This window comes from Lepidochelys kempii, chromosome 9 (genome assembly GCF_965140285.1).
Source record: "Lepidochelys kempii isolate rLepKem1 chromosome 9, rLepKem1.hap1, whole genome shotgun sequence".
NCBI lineage: Eukaryota > Metazoa > Chordata > Testudines > Cheloniidae > Lepidochelys > Lepidochelys kempii.
The window spans coordinates 75,237,724-75,258,009 of record NC_136388.1 but is presented as its reverse complement, the minus strand read 5'-3'; the positions used below and the strand labels follow the sequence as shown (position 1 = coordinate 75,258,009).

Sequence of the window (20,286 nt, the reverse complement as noted above, 5' to 3'; positions counted from 1 at the left end):
ACACACACACACACGTAGGTGAAATGGATCTGTAAAACATGAGAAATGACATCCACTGAGGTACATTTTTAGTAACATAGAACAGAAATGATTGACAGAACAAAGCATATGGAAACGAAGAAGAATCTAACCCACATTTAGATCTAAGAAAAAAATATTTGCCTGAAGGGAAAATATTAATTAGTTTGTCTACATGCAAGATAAAAGTCTGGAAGACATATCCATCAAAAGGCAGCAGAATAAACAGCAAAATGGAAATTATTTGTAAATTGACAGTAAACTTGGCAAACATTGAGGGGGTAAACAAGTTATTTGGCATGCAAAGCACTCAGAAATCACAGCCTCTGTCAGGAGGCATCTGTGCATATATTCACTTATTTGACAGAAATTAACATTCTGCACAAATCTTTGTTGCATGCTAAAGATTTCTTCACCCTCCTTAATTATTTTAATTGCTGCTTCAAAATGTTCCCTATAAACATGAAAAAGGACATTAAAATCCACCAAGTCCAGTTCCATGTTATCAATAACACACAGCAACTCTGTACAGGAGTTTAACACAAAACCTACTGAGACATAAAATATTTACATAAAAGAGCCACATTTGTTTTTCTTGGTTGAAATTTAAGATGTCCTCTCAGTATTACGACAGGTTTAAAAAACAAAACACTGTCATATAAACAAATGCAATCCAACTGCTTAGAGGGCCAGGGTTCATTGAGATCGTTCTTTTATCAATAGTTTGCCATACTGTGAGGAAAAACTAGATTGTGACATTTGCATTTGCTAAATATTATTGTAATAGCCATACCATATCCAACCTCACTGATACGCTTCTTTCAACAAACTAAGCAAAGTAATATATAACACAGCTATTTCCCCCAGCTCACAGGCAGACAGGCACAAAGTGATACCTACGTGACTTTGAAAGGGGATCATTGTTAGGTGTATCAATTAGCCAAGCTGTTTTACAAGCCTAAGCTACAGCCAGATTCTGGCTGCTCTTCAGGGCATGCTCAAGATGGGGGTTAGGCTGCACCTGCACAGGGGGTTGATAGAATCTCAGTGCTAAAAATGAGTTGAAGGAGCCATAGTAGACAGACTTGGCCATGGCTCTGCCCCCTTCAAAAATGTTTGGTGGTCCAGAGCTGGTGAATTACTGTATTCACTCACCCAGTCTTCCTTCTGGTCTCTGCAGTAAGAATGCTTAGGTCACATCATTGGTGTTGTACACCTCTGACACTGCTTAACGTTGCAGTGGGTGTTAAAGCTATAATCTAACCCCTGAACTGCATGTTTCTTGGGGCAGGGACCATGTCTCTATGGTTTGTACACAATGGAATAAAATGATGGTTCCCAGTGAATGACAATAGATATTAAATGATCATCACAATAGCTGAGGCTAGGAGCACAGCAGTTATAATTACTGTTGTCTATGTCCATGGATTTATACAGGAAGCTACTGTAAGAGGTCAATGTAAAAAATATGTTTTTAAATAGAATCCAAATAACATATGCTGCAAAATTTAGGAGCTCTATTGTTAATCAGACCCACATAACATGCCAGGTCCTCAACTGGTGTAAATTTGCATAGCTCAACAATGGAAATATGCTGATTCACACCAGCTGAAGATATTCTATTTAAGCACTATTTCTCTTTCTACACAACCCCTGAGATAATAATGGTCCTTTATGACATGGTGCAAGGCCAATAGATCCCTTCTCTTTCAGGCTAATGGGGAAGTAAATTCAGAGTCAAGAGCCCTCTATCAAGAATCCCCAGCTGGTGACCCCAGGTATTTAAGCTTGTTGGTGTTGGTTCAAATACTCCATCTGACTTCAGCTGCCATGGCTTTACACAGGGAGAGAGGTGCTCTGTGAGTTGCCAGGATTTAAGTCAGGTGAACACACCTTGAATTAGACCCAGAAGCAAATAGGAAGGCTGTGCAGGTTTATGACAAATGAAAGATTCCATTCCCAGGCCATGTCTAGATACCTTTATGTCCACCCTTTCTGAATATCTGTGTAAAACATTTGTAGCATTTCAGTGTCATCTCCCTCTGGTCACATTTTCAAATGGTTCTGGATATACCACAGAACAGAGTGTGAAGTAAGTAGATACCCAACTTTGGGGGGCAGTCCTGTAAGCATATGACCATGGAAGGTATTTTAATGCCATTAAATATATGATTGCTTATACTAGATTATGGTTTTCTACTGATGAAAATGTTATAGGTTTGTGGGGAAAATACTTATACCATTATTTATCATTTGAATTTTAAAAAAGGAAATATTTCAACTTTCAGAAGTTGCTATGTTTCTTTTGTATCTTTCATTTTCAGTCACTTGCATTGTTTCTCATTAGTCAGCTCTACAGTCTAATACTATCTAATCCTTTTCTTTTTATATGTAAAATGACACAGTTTAATGCTCCACAGTTTAATATCTGTGAAGTTTTATCTTTATTTGTTTGGAAAATTTGAGACAGATACTCACCTACTGTAATTTCCAAAGAACAAACAAATGAAAAAGGGCAGTCCATTTTCATGCAAATCCAGCCAGCTGTTTAGCTGAAGCTGCCCTTGCGTTTTGATGTGAGGATCTGCATAAAAACCAAAGTGGAGATATGATAAAATATAAAAGACTGACAATAACATGCAAATCGAAATCAGTCACTGGAAAACTGTGGACTCATTGTCATCAAAAGAATTAGGTGGCAGAACAAAACAAAAGAGCCCTACTGATAAAAGTAACTATGGCGTGATGGCTTTAAAATTTACAGATTTCTTATATCACAAAGAAAACTGAAATTAAACACCTCTCTAGACTGTTTACTTTTAATCTTTTCTTTCTGAGCTGTTTCCTGACATATTCTCTGTTAACTCTTTATCAAAGGTCATTTATAATCATATTTAGGAGATAAAAAAATAAAAATGAATTTATTTAATAAGTTTTAATCATCAAGTGCCCAGGTAAACTGATACGAAAATAAGCAGCTACACATTATGCAATGCAGTCCGGATATTGAAAAATAATTATAGAAAATATTAACAATTCCTTTTGTGATTAACTCTGAAATGTTACATTTTAAGCACAATCCTGCTCCCATTGAAGTAGATGGTTAAACTATATGAAAGTAGAGCAGATCTTGTCTAAAACATACTTCTAAGACTGGATGGTGTAATGATAAACCCCCAGGTTCCTACATGCAGTCAGTTGGTGACAATGACTGAAAATGATGCTAGTCAGAGCTCACTGCCAAACATAAGCAAGCTATTATTTGATGATTCTTTTATATGTCTCCCTGCTTATGAATGCAGGTGAATACATTGTCATTAATTTATTGGAAGAACTTTGTGAAATGTTTCAAATACAATATTAGGGCTGGTTGAAAATTTTCTGTCTAAATTGGTGTTTGACAGACAACTGGATTTTTTACAAAATGAAAATTTCCACAGAAACTTTGTTTTCCACAGAAAATTTCAGCTTTTTGACTAAACATGCAAAAACTCAAACCCCCAAAATGTTAAATTTTCAGATGAAAATTCTCCATTTTTTCTTTTTCAACGAAAAGTCGACATTTTCTTTGGGGAAAAACCCCCAAACATTTTCTGATCAGTTTTAAAATGTATTCATTTAACATATACATTTCCCATAATTAGCCAAGCTTTACCTTTGGCAAAGTATAGTAGAGAATGCATTCCTTTTTCAGTTTTACATTTTATTTTTATTGATGGTTTTTCAGAAAGAACAGGTAACATTGCCAAATTAGATCATGAAATAAAGCTGTTCACCACAGCTCTTTAGGGTAAAAATCAACAGGACATAGCTTTTAATAATGTCCTTGTGATGGTTCTTGGGGTACACCAGACTGTTAGCCACCCAAGCACTTGCCTCTGTGTCTTGCAGGTTAGCAATAGGGGCCCCCCACTCTCTGACCCACCTTGAAACATGGTGTACCCCCTGTAATGTCCAGCTGTTCTTCACTGAACACTCACAGAAATACCAACTCTGCTGTCCCCAAAGGAACAGTGTACACAGCAGCTTGTATACATCAGCTCAGGATCAGCACCTTGCTTAATACCACAGCACTGAGATATATTTATAGTGAAAACAAAAATACATTTATTATCAAAGATTCAAGACATAGTGAGTAAGGATAATGGAAACAATGGTTACATATAACACAAATCCTAACACTCTTTCTAGAGATTAAACTTAATTTAAGAGGCTAACCTCCGGTCTAATAAACTTTATCTCACCCAAAGGATTTGGCAGCATCTTCAGCAAAGCTGGTTGTGATCCTGTTTTCATGAACGTAAAAGCACTGCCTGTTTACTTCCTACGTGCAGGATAAGGAGTTGTCTTCCTTGCCTTCTACTTATATCTCCAAAGTTCATTGTCTGTACTCAGACAGTATAACCTCACATCACTTGTTTTCCTGTCTCTTCCCTATCAACTTCACATATCTCAGTTGAGTTCATATGTAAAAAAGTATTTTCCATTGTGTAAACATATTTTGTCTGACTGGAAAACTGTTTCTCCATCTCTGCTATGATACAGAATCTAAGAACATATTTTCAGTGTACATACATAGCTCCTTAAATAGTATCAGTACATACATTTCACAATAATATTAATGATCCTAGCTTTCATTTAAGACCTCACAGGACATTCTTTTGAGAAACAAAATGTACATTCCAGAATCAGGATATTCTTGTAACTCCTTTGGCATTGAGGGATTCTTGGGTTACAGTCCCTAATTAGTTATCAAACCTAATATCAGTATCTGTGCTCACTCCCAATGAGCTAAATTCATATTAGCAACTTCATTCAACTTTGAGGAAGTGCACATTTTCACCCAATTTGAATTTGATCCAGTGTTCCTGTTTTATGAACACCCTCTATATATGAACACCCTCTATACCAGTAGCAGTTTTACTCTCCCATCCCTACCCATTAATACCCTGTTAACATACACACCAATCAGGTGGACTGTGGGTTGTAAATTCACAAGTCATATATAGCCATTATGTGAAACACTGGAATGTGTTGCCTAGGGAGGTGGTGGAATCTCCTTCCTTAGAAGTTTTTAAGGTCAGGCTTGACAAAGCCCTGGCTGGGATGATTTAGTTGGGAATGGGTCCTGCTTTGAGCAGGGGGTTGGACTAGATGACCTGTTGAGGTCCCTTCCAACCCTGATATTCTATGATTATGACTCATCAGTAGCCTCAAATTCACCAGCTATTTCAGGCAGAAGAATCCCTGTGAATGGAAGGCTCAGCATTTACTATAATATTGATATATACATTTATAACACACAGTCCTACACCAAAACAACAGTCAAACCCCAACAAAACTCTACACATTAAGGTTGCAAACTCAAGCACTCAAAGGCTAGGAAATGCCAGAATTAAAGTTGCTTGTGCAACTTTAATTTGTCCCTCTTGTGGGTATGCATTATGATACAGTCATTATGATTAAATTATCATATAGTATTTTTTCCAGGGAACCCCAGCCTCATTTAATGTGCAGAACAGACTGTACTCTGGGAACGAATCAGGTGTAGTTAATTAGGCTGTTGATTGCTACGACCAGTGGCGCTGGAACACTTTCAATAGTGGGGGTGCTAAAAGCCAGCCTCCTTACCCCTGTCCGCCCCACCCCAGAGCTGGGGCTGGGAGCAGGGCTGTGTCTCCAGAAGGGGGGCGGGACTCAGTCAGGGGTAAGCGGGCCAAGGCTGGGGACCACAGCTGGGGATGGGCATGGGGCCAGGAGCAGAGTCCCAGGTGTGGGGCTGGCAGCTGGATCCCTGGGTTTGGGGCCAGCAGCCGAGACCCCACGTAAAACCTGAGGGTGCTGCAGTCCCCCCTGCACTTCTAATTCCGGTGCCTATGGTTACGACTGTAGCCTCATAGGCAGTTGGAAGGTATGTACTATTAGTAGTACTGGAGCAGGTGGATGTAAGTCCCACCGCCTCAGCTAAGAGTGCAGAAAAATTGAGCCCAGGTTACTATTGATTTCTGGGGACAACAAAAGAGAAAACAGGCTCAGGAGTGAGGTCAAAGGTTAATAACGAGGGATCCAGGGGGGGACATCAAGCTGAGTGAATGAGCAGGGGACTTCAGGAAGAGCAAGGATAGTCTTGTGATTAAGGCAGTTAACTGCCATTCTGGAAAATTGGATTCTCTCCCTGCTTTTGTCACAGGATTCCTACGTGATGCTAGGCAAGTCACGTAACATTTTCACAGGTGCCCACTGTGTGCACCTCACTTTCTTAGTTCCCAGCTTGAGACACGTGGTATCTGATTTGTAAAAATGCTGAGTATTCACAACTAGAGCTCTGCCAATAACTGATCTTTTGGTTCACTGGTCAAAACAGAAAAAAAATTGTTTTGGCAAAATGAAGTTTTTGTTTTCATTTACATCATTTCCCCCTCAATAAAATTGAAGTAAAATTCAAAATGAAAAGCCGTTTCAAATAGAAAAGTCAAAACAATTCATTTCAAAAATGTCAGAATGAAATATTTCAGTTTCTTTGAATCATTTGTTGCTGTCAGGTTTTTTCAACTGAAACAAAGTAGCAAATTTGACACAAATTTGTGAAATATTTTGGTCAGCCTGAATCTGCATCTTTCAGTGAACAAGGTTTTAGCCAAAAAATTTCCCCCAGCTCTACTCATAATTGCAGCTGAGGACAATGGGAGGTCTGGTCTGAACATACAGAGTGCTATAATGTGAAACATCAAATCCTCGGCACCCCAAATTTGGCACCCAAAATTTATTGGCACTTTTGACAGTTCTGACTTTAATCGCTGTGCCTCAGTTCCCCATGTGTATAATATCCCTATGGGGATAACACTTCCACCTCACCTCAGAGGGGTGTTGTGAAACTAAGTTCTTTAATCTTTGTACAGAACTAAGATGCTATGATGAAAGCACCATAGGAAAGCTGATGAGGAAAAAATTCTGTCTTCAGTGCAGGGTTTGGATAGAGTGTAGTAAAATAAGGTATTGGGCTGGACCACACTAATTCACTTTGTGGGGCTGGCATATACACACACCGATCAGCACATGGGAGCTGTGAGGAGATGGAGCATCCTCAGTTCAGGTGGAATCTTCATAGATTTTCTCTACAAGTATCTATTGAGCATGTGCAAACTGTTTTTAAATGCTTATAACCTAGCCAGATTTGGGCAGGCTTTCTGCAGGAACAGAAAAAGGCACAGTCCTGACCCCAACATATCTTCCCTGCCAAATATCAAGTCCTTGCTCTAAAGCACAGAGGATGCTAGAGCTTCTTAACAAAATGGTTCGTACAAATGTTGCTAAGTGACATAGTTTGTGCACTGAAGACTGTCTTTGGAAGAGTGTGCATGCAGGTGAGGAGGCAATGGAAATGCTGTGTCCAGTAACTGAGCTTCCTCTATGATTTTCTCCATGATAGTACAGAGGGAAAGGGGTTTTGTAGCATGGTCAGCAGTGAGCATTTGAAGCCTTCACAGAAGACAGGTCCCACAGCCCCCTACACAGCCTGTTCCCAGCACAACAGAATCTGGTGGCTATGGGGGCAGAGGAATAGGGATAGAATTCGGGATGGGTTTGTTTCATTGCAATAGCAGTTTAAGCAAACAAACAAACAGTTGATCATGGAGCAGGTCCTCAAAGAATCAATTCTGAAGCACTTACATGAGAGGAAAGTGATCAGGAACAGTCAGCATGGATTCACCAAGGGAAGGTCATGCCTGACTAATCTAATCGCCTTCTATGATGAGATTACTGGTTCTGTGGATGAAGGGAAAGCAGTGGATGTATTGTTTCTTGACTTTAGCAAAGCTTTTGACACGGTCTCCCACAGTATTCTTGTCAGCAAGTTAAAGAAGTATGGGCTGGATGAAAGCACTATAAGGTGGGTAGAAAGTTGCCTAGATTGTTGGGCTCAACAGGTAGGGATCAATGGCTCCATGTCTAGTTGGCAGCCAATGTCAAGTGGAGTGCCCCAGGGGTCGGTCCTGGGGCTGGTTTTGTTCAATATCTTCATAAATGATCTGGAGGATGGTGTGGATTGCACTCTCAGCAAATTTGCGGATGATACTAAACTAGGAGGAGTGGTAGATACGCTGGAGGGCAGGGATAGGATACAGAGGGACCTAGACAAATTGGAGGATTGGGCCAAAAGAAATCTGATGAGGTTCAATAAGGATAAGTGCAGGGTCCTGCACTTAGGACGGAAGAACCCAATGCACAGCTACAGACTAGGGACCGAATGGCTAGGCAGCAGTTCTGCGGAAAAGGACCTAGGGGTGACAGTGGAAGAGAAGCTGGATATGAGTCAGCAGTGTGCCCTTGTTGCCAAGAAGGCCAATGGCATTTTGGGATGTATAAGTAGGGGCATAGCCAGCAGATCGAGGGACGTGATTGTCCCCCTCTATTCGACATTGGTGAGGCCTCATCTGGAGTACTGTGTCCAGTTTTGGGCCCCACACTACAAGAAGGATGTGGATAAATTGGAGAGAGTCCAGCGAAGGGCAACAAAAATGATTAGGGGTCTGGAACACATGACTTAGGAGGAGAGGCTGAGGGAACTGGGATTGTTTAGTCTGCAGAAGAGAAGAATGAGGGGGGATTTGATAGCTGCTTTCAACTACCTGAAAGGTGGTTCCATAGAGGATGGTTCTAGACTATTCTCAGTGGTAGAAGAGGACAGGACAAGGAGTAATGGTCTCAAGTTGCAGTGGGGGAGGTTTAGGTTGGATATTAGGAAAAACTTTTTCACTAGGAGGGTGGTGAAATACTGGAATGCGTTACCTAGGGAGGTGGTAGAATCTCCTTCCTTAGAAGTTTTTAAGGTCAGGCTTGACAAAGCCCTGGTTGGGATGATTTAATTGGGGATTGGTCCTGCTTTGAGCAGGGGGTTGGACTAGATGACCTCCTGAGGTCCCTTCCAACCCTGATATTCTATGATTCTATGATCTTTGCAGGGTTTATGAAATGATCTATACCTCTCAGCAGTGGTGTGCAAATTGTTAACTCTGTGACACACTAAGAGCGAACGCTGCTTATTGTAGGGCTTACTAATGGGAAGAGTTTTATTGAAATCTATAGAACTACAGTACTGCCAACGTCGACAGATCAAAAGTCATGAGTCAGGCCCCCAAAATCACCAGATTAACTTTAAAATCATGGTATTTAAAAACAAACAAATAAATAAAGGTGAGGTTCTTTCTTTGTTTGCCTACTGGTTTCTGAGCTTTTGGGTGCATTCACATCCTATTTTCAAGCTTTTCTCCACAAGCAGAAGAGCTAGAAATGTACTTTCTTTTTTAAAATCAAAGCTGAAGGCAGGTTTATACTTTGTGCCTACTGTACCCTCAGTTATTAAATATTAGTAATAGATGTGTAAGTAAATAAAAACCTCATTAAAAGTAAATAAAAATAAAACCTCAATTAAAATGTAATAGTTGAGGCCCCAGTCCAGCAAAACATTTAAGCATATGCTTAACTTTACATGTGCACTTAGTCTCATTGAAATCAATGGACCTACTTGTGCTTAAACTTAAGCACATGCTTAACTGTTTTGTTGGTTCAGGGCTTTAATTTCTTCTGTCAATGCACAGGATCTTTCAAACCACATCAAGCTCTTCATTTACCAGGAAGTACATTCTTCTCATTCTTTAGCACAATGTAAAAATGTTGTGGGTTTTTTTTTTATCCTACCAGTCGTGTGCCTAGCATCGCTATAGATAGCGGCAGTGTTGGTATAGACCACTTTTAATAAACACAATCAGCTCAGACTTTGAACTTTTTAATCTTTTCCTGTGTGCCACAGAGTGGAATAACTAAAGCTTATCAGTTTATGCATGTGCCTGACTCTTCAATGCATATATAAGTTTAAATCTCATTACATTATAACATACTGCTTTAAACTATGGAGACATTTTAAGAGTATGCTACACATTTTTATCAAATAGGGAGACTTAACTTTTTTTTTCTTCTACAGAAAGCCAGCAAAATCCTGCATGTTAATACGTCAAGAAAATAAACTTGTGTAAAGATTTGCCTACCCAAAGTACAGTATAATTTAAATGTAAATCCCTTAGAAACCCAAAGCACTGTGTTTATAATATGAGAACAGCGGGCAGTCATGCCCTTGACTGGAGGGCATGTCATCAAGTCCTCTCCTTCGCTGCAAAACCATCAGGCTGGCAGTAGTGACAGATGAACAGCTTACCATTAATTTCTCTTCTTTCATGCCTTCAATCCAAATGGTGCATATTCTCCACAGGGAGGCATCAAGGTCTTTGCCTTTATTTCTCTTGCATACTCACACTGACTTATAAATCAAGTGCAGATAAGAAGAGAGGGCAAATATCAATCTTTTTTTTCCTGGCCAGTGCCCACTGGCACACTACTGAGCTTTGAGTGAAAGGTTCTTCAAATCTTCATGTGATTCATAGGCAAGGGAGCTCTCTGTGAGGCCAAAACAACAAAAGAAATTTGAGAGATAGGATTTGTATATCTGGGCTTATAAATTAGAAGCTTTCCCTCTGCAATGTTTAAATATGAGTTACAAAAAATGTGTATCTAAGTTGTTATTACTTTATTAAACAATTCTTCCTGGAATATAAAATAGGCAGTATTCCTTAGCAGATGGCAGCAGAGCAGCTATAATCAGAATGGTTTATATTCTCAATATTGCTTCTCTTATTTGGGGCATCTCTGTTCTTTGCTACTAAATTAATTCAATCCTTTAAAACAGATCTACTTTTGCAATTATTTTGCTGGATTGATGGCAAGTTTATGTTTTCCTGTCAAAATATGAGAACATATTTTAAATTATAACATGTAGGGTGAGATCCTCACAGCACAGCTCCAGCAATTGAAATGGAGCGGTGCTGATTTCATGTAGCTGGGGAATCTGGCCCAGAGTTTAAGCATAGTAGGTAGTATCTTACTAGTGATCGGCTAGATCGTTGTTTTTTCTCCCCCTACTGAAGATTTCAAAGTTGAAAGAGTTATTCAGATTATTATTGAAAAAGATGCTGCATTTAAAAAAAATTAAATTCACAAAATCATTAGTCTTCAAATGTTATTTGGCTGGCACTGTACTGACTAATGCTGTCGTCAACCTGCCAATTGCAGTGAGGATACTTTGGTCTTCCTTTGCCAGGATTTTTTTTTTTTAAGTGCCTCTCTAGAAGAATGTTCTCTTCAGTTACAATAAATTGATCTTGCATTTGAAACATATATTAAATCATTGATGGGGATGATGCACCATTATTACATGTCAGACAAAAATCTATATGATGAGAGTTGTTGACACATGAGAATATTATTTTCCAGCTAAGCAAGAGGTGTTAATGCTGCTAAATGGCTGCAAATGTTGATGTTAGAGGCTGCCTGCTGGCCATTTGCAGGTGACACATCTGGGGATTCAGGGCTATTTCATTTTCTAGACTTTTTTAAGGCTTCAGGCCCTATCCATAAATTACAGCTGATGACAACAGTGGAAGCTAACAGTGGCAAAATTAGGCCCACAGGCAAAATAATTATATATACAGCCTTTAGCAGTGAGGGAAAAAGCCATCAATCAGACCCCAATTATTCACTAGTTAATCAGCTCTGCCCTTCCTTTATTGAAGGGTTACAGTGTAATTAAGTTGGCAGCATCCTTTTAATTCATCAAACATACAACACATGGCGGTGTTTGCTGCAATCAGGGGACAGCACCTTTGTGTGTCTGACCCCTAGCACTGTTGTAGGAGATGAGGAAAACTTCAGAGGTAAGAGAGAATATTTATGCGAAGGCACGGTAGAGTGTGCATGGAGTTTGCAGCAGTCTGCACCTTGCAGTTGTTTTTAACTCAGAGCTGTGTGTCTGAAAAATGTAGACAGAGCATGCAATGAAATTGCAGCACTCCCTAGAATGTGTGTGAGTGAGAGATCTCTAACACACATGCTCACCAAAACAACCATCAGAGGAGTGAAGTTTTGGAATAGCCTTCCAAGGAAAGCAGTGGGGGCAAAAGATCTATCTGGATTTAAGATTAAACTCGATAAGTTTATGGAGGAGATGGTATGATGGGATAACATGATTTTGGTAATTAAATATTCATGGTAAATAGGCCCAATGGCCTGTGATGGGATATTACATGGGGTGGGATCTGAGTTACCCAGGAAAGAATTTTCTGTAGTTTATAATTTAGTTTGTAATTTTCTGAATTTTGCCCATATGCTCAGGGTTTAGCTGATCACCATATCTGGGGTCGGGAAGGAATTTTCCTCCAGGGCAGATTGGAAAAGGCCCTGGAGGTTTTTCACCTTCCTCTGTAGCATGGGGCACGGGGCACGGGTCACTTGCTGGAGGATTCTCCGCTCCTTGAAGTCTTTAAACTACGATTTGAGGACTTCAATAGCACAGATATAGGTGTGAGGTTTTTTGCAGGAGTGGTGGGTGAAATTCTGTGGCCTGCGTTGTGCAGGAGGTCAGACTAGATGATCATAATGGTCCCTTCTGACCTAAATATCTATGACTCTATGAATAGTCATCCCTGAAAACCTGTTAGTTTTGTCTTCTCTTTAGCTACCTCAGAATGATGTAGAGATTCTGTAAATTTCTCATTAGTTACCAAAATAACTTGCCTAGCACTGCAACTCCAGCTCATATTCCCACCAGGCTCAGCATCGCTGATTCCTCCAGGAATCCTCAAAGAGCTCACCCATGGGTTGCCTTATACCTAAGCCAAAATATTATGAGGAGCTGCAGGAAGCTGTTCTGCTCCTGCCTTTGCTCCCACCGCAACATAACTTCAAGTGCCCTACCATACTCTGGGATTTGGAGTATGCAAAGTCCCCTGCACACAAACATTAGATCTTGGTGCCTGCCTGGGATTTTAAGTAGTACTGAAAACATGAGTCCTATTAAAAGTCATTGGGACTTGTGTTTTTAACTCACTTAGGCTCTTCTGAAAATCCCACACTTTGGCTCGTTGAAACTCCCAATCTTCACCACTGTGTATTCAAACCTGAATTCCCTGCTTAGGAAAACCTTTCATGCTACAGGGCTGCTAAGAATGAGGGGGAAAGAGATCAGCTGCTCATCCAGTAATCTGCTTCATTTGTCCTAATAGATTAAGAGCTATATTCATGACTGTGTTCAAATGTAGAGACCAGTGTGGAAGTTCTTCCTGCAGACAGCCCAGATTCCATTTTATAGTAATCTCTCTTATCACCCTGATGCTGAGCACACTGGATATTGCTATCATTTTCTTTGTTGTTACAACACAGTTGTTCAAACTGCAGTACACCCATTGATGGTGTATGGCACACTTGGACAGATCCTCAACTGGTGTCAAATGCTTATCTCTACTACCGTCAATGAAGCCACTGGTCATTTTGTACCAGCTGAGGATCTGGACTCTTTGATGGGATATGACTTTAATAGAAATTATATCCTTGCTCACTAAACACTCAGCAACATAAAATTAGTATTTAAGCATTTTTTTTTCTCATTCATCTACAGGTACCGTTTACTCTTTGTTTTTCATTACAGAAAGTTTTGGAGTGCAATTTAGATCCTGTACTATCTCAATGTCAGTAAGCTTAATTTTTTGAAAAAGCAAAAGCATGCCATATTGCAATCAGTCTAAGTCATAACTCAAGACAACACAATCGTGTCTTAGTATAACTTTATACAGTGAGAGTGTATCAGTTATTATTGAGGGTCATTGCATTCCATCTGTCAGTGTTATGTTATTGAATAGTTTCAACTAATAGTTTGTGCTGATTATAATAAGGTATGTTTAAAAACTGCCAGTCTATTAATACCCTTCAGAACTGCACTGAAATTATGTAGATGCATTGGTAAACAAGAGAAAGCAGCATGAACTGCAGTGAAGCAAAATTCCTGGTAGAAACTTGCAGGATATCCTTCTATGTGTATAAATGAAGACTTTCACCAATGTAATTTATTTTATGTGTGCATAGGGTCTGCATTTAAGAGTTACTTAAAGAGCTATTCTGCATGATAGGCATGTTTAGCTATGGCTGCAAACCCTACTTCCATTTCTTGATACAAAAAATACAGCAATTTTCTCCCAGCTAACACTACTACAGTGAGGGTGGAAACAACTGAAGTTCCAGTTATGAACAGTTGCAGCTGAGCAAATAGTGAATTTTTCAAAATATTCATTCAAATTTTAAATAATTATTATTCAAATGTATTCATAAGGTTTATATTTACTTTCTGAATTTGTATATTAAAATTCACTGAAACAAAACATTTAAAAAAAATCCATACTTGACAGTTTTCATTAATGATACATATAGGTCAGATTCACGAAGGGACTTAAGTGCCTAAACCCAACATTTAGGTGCCCTGGCATTCACAAAACCCCTGCTCAGCCACTGCCTAAGTTTCCTAAGCCCCTACATTTTTGCTGTATAAATCCTGTAGGCACCTAAGTTTCTGGCTACTGGGCCCATGCACTGCTGCCTCAGACCAGTGCCCAGATGCCTCATCTCTTGCCAAAGCCTCAGTGGGATTCTCAAATTAGGCATTGCCCCATCTATCTTGTCTGTTGGGCCTGAGCTGTTAGGTGTGAATTAGGATCCATTAGAACTGCGCCCTGCATCTGTATAGTCTCATAAATACTTAGTTTGAAAAAGGACTAAGTCAAAGTGCACTAATGAACTGTTAATGCACACCAGCAGGGTCCACATGGACAGTTAGTGTGTAGCAGGCTAGTGAGTGTGGATTCATATCCCAGATTGCCACAAACTAAATGTTTGTGTGGACAAGTCCTTATTTTTCTCAGTTGGATGTTTCATGTGTGTGGAGGCCAATGCTAATAGAACCCTACATAGGATTGGGCTTATGTATGCTTGCTTTAGTAGATATGAGGTTGATACAGTATAATTAGAGGTAGGCAGCTGAGGGGACCAGGGCATAGGCGTTCTGGCCTACCAGTCACATTTGGGCTGGGGTCTGCCTGGGACAGTAGTCACTGAGCAGGTGTTGGAGGAATTGCAAGAGCCAAGTTCAATAAGCAAGAGTCAAGGTCAGAGTCAGGCTGAGGTCAGAGACCAGAGGGAGTACGAGGCTGGAATCAGGAGGCATAAATAAGGGTCAGAGTCAGGCCAGAGACTGAGACTGGAAATCAGAGATAGTACCAGGTCAGAGTCAGCTGGGATCAGAGACCGGAGAAGAGACAAGGCAAAGTCTGGAGACACAACCAGCCAAATTCTGTATGGCTGCCTAAACATACCAGGGTTAAATAGGGTGGTTGGCCAATCAGAGGACCACAGGACACTGACCCACCCAAGGGAGCTAGTGTTACTTCCTGCAGCACCTACTCTCCACAGTGTTCCCTAGCTGTGGCTTTGCAAGAACTCCCAGTAGCACTGTGGGAACGTCAGCTGTCCCAGGCTCTTCAGACCCAGGTTCTAATCAAGGTACCCTTACAGCAGCTACCTTAAAAGCATTCAGTAATATTCACTCAAATAAATAAATAAACCCTGAATACATTTCAGCTATCCAGTATCTAGAAAATGAGTTAGTAGTTGGACTGAAACCTGAGTCGGAGAACAAATCTATACCAGGTGACCTATATATTCAATCAAAACTAACCAATGCAGCTTGGATTTTCAAAATTAATTATTAGCAATGAACCGCTTGTGAAGAAACTTCAGACCTAAATTATTCAGTGTGTAAGTCTGAATAACGAATAAATCTGAGAAAGTCGTAAGTTGCACATGGACAATTTACAAAGGGGGGGGAAGGCTAATTTAGCAGAATGAATTATTCACTCTGTTCTGATTAGCATATGTTTCATTTTTAACTAGGTGAGAGGTGGCACTCTGAGCATGGAGACATTTCCACAGAGCAAAGGTTATTACTTGTCAATCCAGTGCTGTAGGCAACATTATACGGACATTTTGGAAAAGTAGAATATCAGGAAATCTATAATAGGAATAAGTGCTATAAAAGGATGTATAGAATAGATATAAGTAGATCGGAGTTATGTTATTGTAATCTAATCATCAGAATATTATATCAGATAGCTATTTAGGGTTGAACACTGTGTGTGGATCTATAATTAATATGAAATGCTCTCTATGTAAACTCACAAAGGAATCCTAAATCTAACAGCCACATTGCTTGTATATAATATAGCAACTTGGCTGTTAGGGTTCTTCTTTGCATTTACATGGAGATGGATAAACCATGTCATTGTAATCCAGACAAAGCAATTAAGGAAAGGACCAAGCTACACCTCCAACCTCATTTGTTTACACAGTGCCTTTTCAGATCTTGCTGTATCTTTACATTTAATTATGAGGATGGAATTAACATCTTGCCACTATATCTTTTCTCTAGCTTCTACTGTTTACTCTTCATTTGTGTTTAAACTGCACTTTTTTCTGTAATGTTACATGCACTAATGTATTTATGTTACTGCTTATATTCTTAAACCAAATTTTAAACACTGCTATCCCACTAAGACTGTGTAAATAGTTTCACTTTGACTTATGTTTAAATAGCACTCTTTTCTCTAATCTTAGGTAAGCACAGTGGTTGCAATTATGCCTCTGTTGCATTCAATGCACTGGAAAAAAGTAGTATAAATCTCCTCTTTGACCACAAGGAGATGTAAAACTTAGAGAAACAAGAGTGCTATGGAGCCTCAAAGAGCCCTTGTAGTTTCGTGTGCATTCCTGTGCTGCTGCAGATATGAGCAAAGCGGAAAAAAGAAAACCTGGACACAAGGAAAGGGGCTGTGACCAGAGCTGAAAGCAACATGCATGTTCCTTTCCAAGGGTGCACATCCTAGATGCGTGTGACCATTGCCTACTCTATGTTAAAGTAAAGCCAAGTAGTTTTACTATACCTTAGTTGAAAGAATGTATAGTATACTTGCTCCATAAAAAGCGAGGGCAGACCCACACAGGAAGATACAGAGTCTTGGTGTTCAGGTTCACAGGAGGAAAAAAAAAAAAGACTGAGGCATAACAACCCATAAGAGGCCCAAAGAAGAGTAAACACATGCTGCCTGACCACATTATTGCTCTCATCTGACTTGATATCCTGGGCTCAAGATAGGTAATATACCATTCTTGGCCACCCCTCCTCACCCTTGCCCAGTCATCACTTCTCAATCTCTGTGCCATACCTTGTGCCCATGTAATGCCCTAGGATGGCACAACACTCTTCAAATAGAAGTGTTCCTTTCCAATGGTACCGCACTCCCAGTTGCAGATGGGGGCATGGCACTGTGCTGGCTGTCAAATTTTGCCACAGTTATCATGGACACTTTGGGTTCACATGGTCAGTTGTTTACATCGCACTATAGTAGAGGTTGTGCTGCATCCTCCTCAATGTCTGTCTTTGAGAGTTTCTTTAAAAGATATAAAATGCTTGAAAAGAGAGTGCATTGTGTGTGTGTGCGTGGGGGAGATGGGATTAGCTGCACTCAATTGAAAGAGCCTTTAACATCATGCAGGGTGTGCGTCCCCCAACCATCCTGGTTCAGCACTGCTATCTGCTGAGGAGGGGAGCTGATAATGACTCCACCCCTCTATCTCCTTTCTGGATTCTAATGACACCACTGGCCTTACTTCCTTGTGTTCAGGAAGTCTGAGGGCTGTGGCTGACCCAGGCACAGCAGTGCCAGAGGTGAGAGAGGCTTCTTGTGTCCTTTCTCATTACATCTATACAAGGCCAGCTATGCTCTGGCTATGTATGTCTAGAGCTATGTGAAACTCAATGTTGTTGTGGTCTAGTGGTTTAGATTTTGGTCCGTTCACAAGTCCTAAATTTTGGGTTGATACCCCAAAAGTTATGCCTGATTTGGGGTAAAAATCAGAGGTTTTTTGTACCATTTCAAACAAAGGCCTAAATCACTTTCTAGAATCTATGGAAAGGGAAGAGAACCAAAATTCACCTGAGGCTTTCCAGTCACCAGTGAACTTGGTCAATGTTTTTCACAAGACCTGAAATGAGGTAACCTTCATTCTGGCCCTTTTTGCACAGCTCTAGTAACCACATTGCTTTCTGTCCTGCTTAGTTTTTTTTTTTTTGCCAGGCCCATCTAATTCTTGATCTGTGTTTCCAAATGCTGATACTCTACTCCTTATTTCTTAGGAGAGAATGAAACACCTGCAATTCAGTATTCCTGAGACGTCCACAAAAGCAACCAGTTTGGGCATGCAAAGGACATTTGGTCAGGAAAGCGATTTCATTTCTAGTGGGCTATGGTAAACCGCAAAGAAAATATTTTTTAGAACTAAGATAAATACGATGATGGTGTCCTATAAAATAAGCAAAACCTGCACAGATCTAAGTAGGATGCTACTTTGGGATTCTCTCAAAATAGGGAAACAGTCACTGGTAACCATTATCTGGTAACCTGTAACACAGACAAGCTGTGAGTGTCCGAATGAAAGCATAGAACATATGGAAAGGAACATAGAACTTTTGCCCATGCTGCCTCCTAATTCTGAGGAAAATCTCCCTCTGAGAGCTCATAGACCCACTACCTTAACCTCTTTTAAAGCGTACCTCTGTCAGTGAGCAAAGACATTGGCTTTTCTGCTAAACTGTTACTTTTATTGTGACTACATCCCCCAACCCTCACCTACAGCCTCATTTATCTGTTTTGTCCACTTGTTGCAACTTGACTCCTATTTTGTGATCCTTAGGGGCAGAAACTGTCTTTGTTTTTTGTACATTGTTTTGCACAATGGAGCCATGATTCTTGTTTGGGGTTGTTAGGCAATACTGTACTAATGATACTGGATTAAGTGTTAGGTCAGCACTGGTTAGGAGTATCACTGGAACACCACTTTTAGCCCTTTGGAGAAGGGCACACTGCATTGCTTTCCTGATTAACCAGAACAGAGTCATGTTTGTGATGAGGCTGTCAGAAATGTTGAGTAAAATTTTTTTCCAGTGATACAACTACAACTGGAGTATGGAGAGATGTAAGATACAAAACAGAGGGGAAAAACAACTGGCATTGAAGTGTTGGATGAAAACTCTGACACTGTCATTCTTGTCTGACTTTAACTTATGCCTCTTTATTCCACCTAGAACATAGAGCCAACCATGGCACTCCATCTTTAGCAGTCTCTTGTTGCAGTCAGTTTCTTCCCTTGTCATTTTGCAGACTTTCAGTTATGCTTCTGTTGTACATTTCCATGTTGGTCTTGCTCTGCCTTATTGCCTCTTGCCGTGAGGATTCAGGTCCAATGTCTGTCTTGTTATGTTATTTGGGTCTTTCCTCCAAGTGTGTCCTAGTCATCTCCTTTTTTGTTCCACAATTTCTGTCTTACTGGTTTATTTTGTCCTCTTCCAAAGTTCTTCATTTGTGACATTATTTCAGGACATCTGATGTTTAAGGATTTGTCCAAGGTAGCTGTTATGAAGACTCAGAGTTTAGATAGTAAGGTCTTATTAAGTCTCCAAGTTTCAGCACCTTTTAGTAAGAAAGAATTTACAAGGTTGTCAAATAGTCAAAGTTTAGTTTGGAGGGCAAGGTTTCTGTTTCTCCCAATCTAATTCAGGGTTATGAAAGCATGTCAGTCTTTTGCTATTCTGGCTTTAATGTCTTCATCTATTCCAGCTGTTTTGCTTACAGTGCTGCCAAGATACGTGAGGAGTCGGACCTCTTCCGTGTCAGTCCCAGAAAGTGTTATTAGTGTTTCCTGTTGTGTGTTAATTTCATGGCTTTAGTTTTCTGGATGTTGATTTTCAGCTCTACTAACTGTACATAAGCCTGAAGATCATTTGTTTTGGCTTGCATGTCTCTGGGGGGTATGGGGCAGCAGGTTGATGTTGTCTGCAAAGTCAAGATCATTTAAGTTCTGTGTGAAAGTCCATTGTATACCCGTTGGTTGTTCTGTGACCTCTCTCATTACCCAATCCACTACCTATAGAAAGATCATGGGTGACATAATCGATCTTTGTCTGATGCCTATAGTAACCTTGAATGGCTTAGTCAGTTTGAGGTTATGAATTACTTGGCATGTCATATTTTCACAGAAGCTCTGAATGATCACAAATTTCTGAGGGATTCCATAGTGACAGAGCAACTTCAGTAGACTGTTCTACCCCCTCTGTCCAAGGATTTTTGGAAATCTATTAAGTTCATGTAGAGCGGTGAACCTGCCATTCAGTCGACAGTTCTATGATGATATGTAGGGTTATTTGATCTGTGCATGATTTCTCCTGTTTCAACCGTGCCTGTCTCTTGTTGTAACCTTTATCCATGGACTGTGCCTTAATGT

General features: G+C 40.1%; 1 long non-coding RNA gene across 2 annotated transcripts in view; it reads right to left on the bottom strand.

Moving 5' to 3' along the window:
• LOC144930839 (uncharacterized) overlaps nucleotides 1–20,286 on the bottom strand; it is a 356,516-nt gene that overhangs the window by 88,096 nt on the left and 248,134 nt on the right. The window contains exon 9 of one of the 2 annotated variants that reach the window (XR_013636266.1): nucleotides 2,497–2,602. The exons of the other annotated variant lie outside the window; for it this stretch is intronic. This is a non-coding gene — a long non-coding RNA (uncharacterized LOC144930839). The remainder of the gene's footprint in view (nucleotides 1–2,496; nucleotides 2,603–20,286) is intronic. 2 annotated transcript variants of the gene reach the window in all.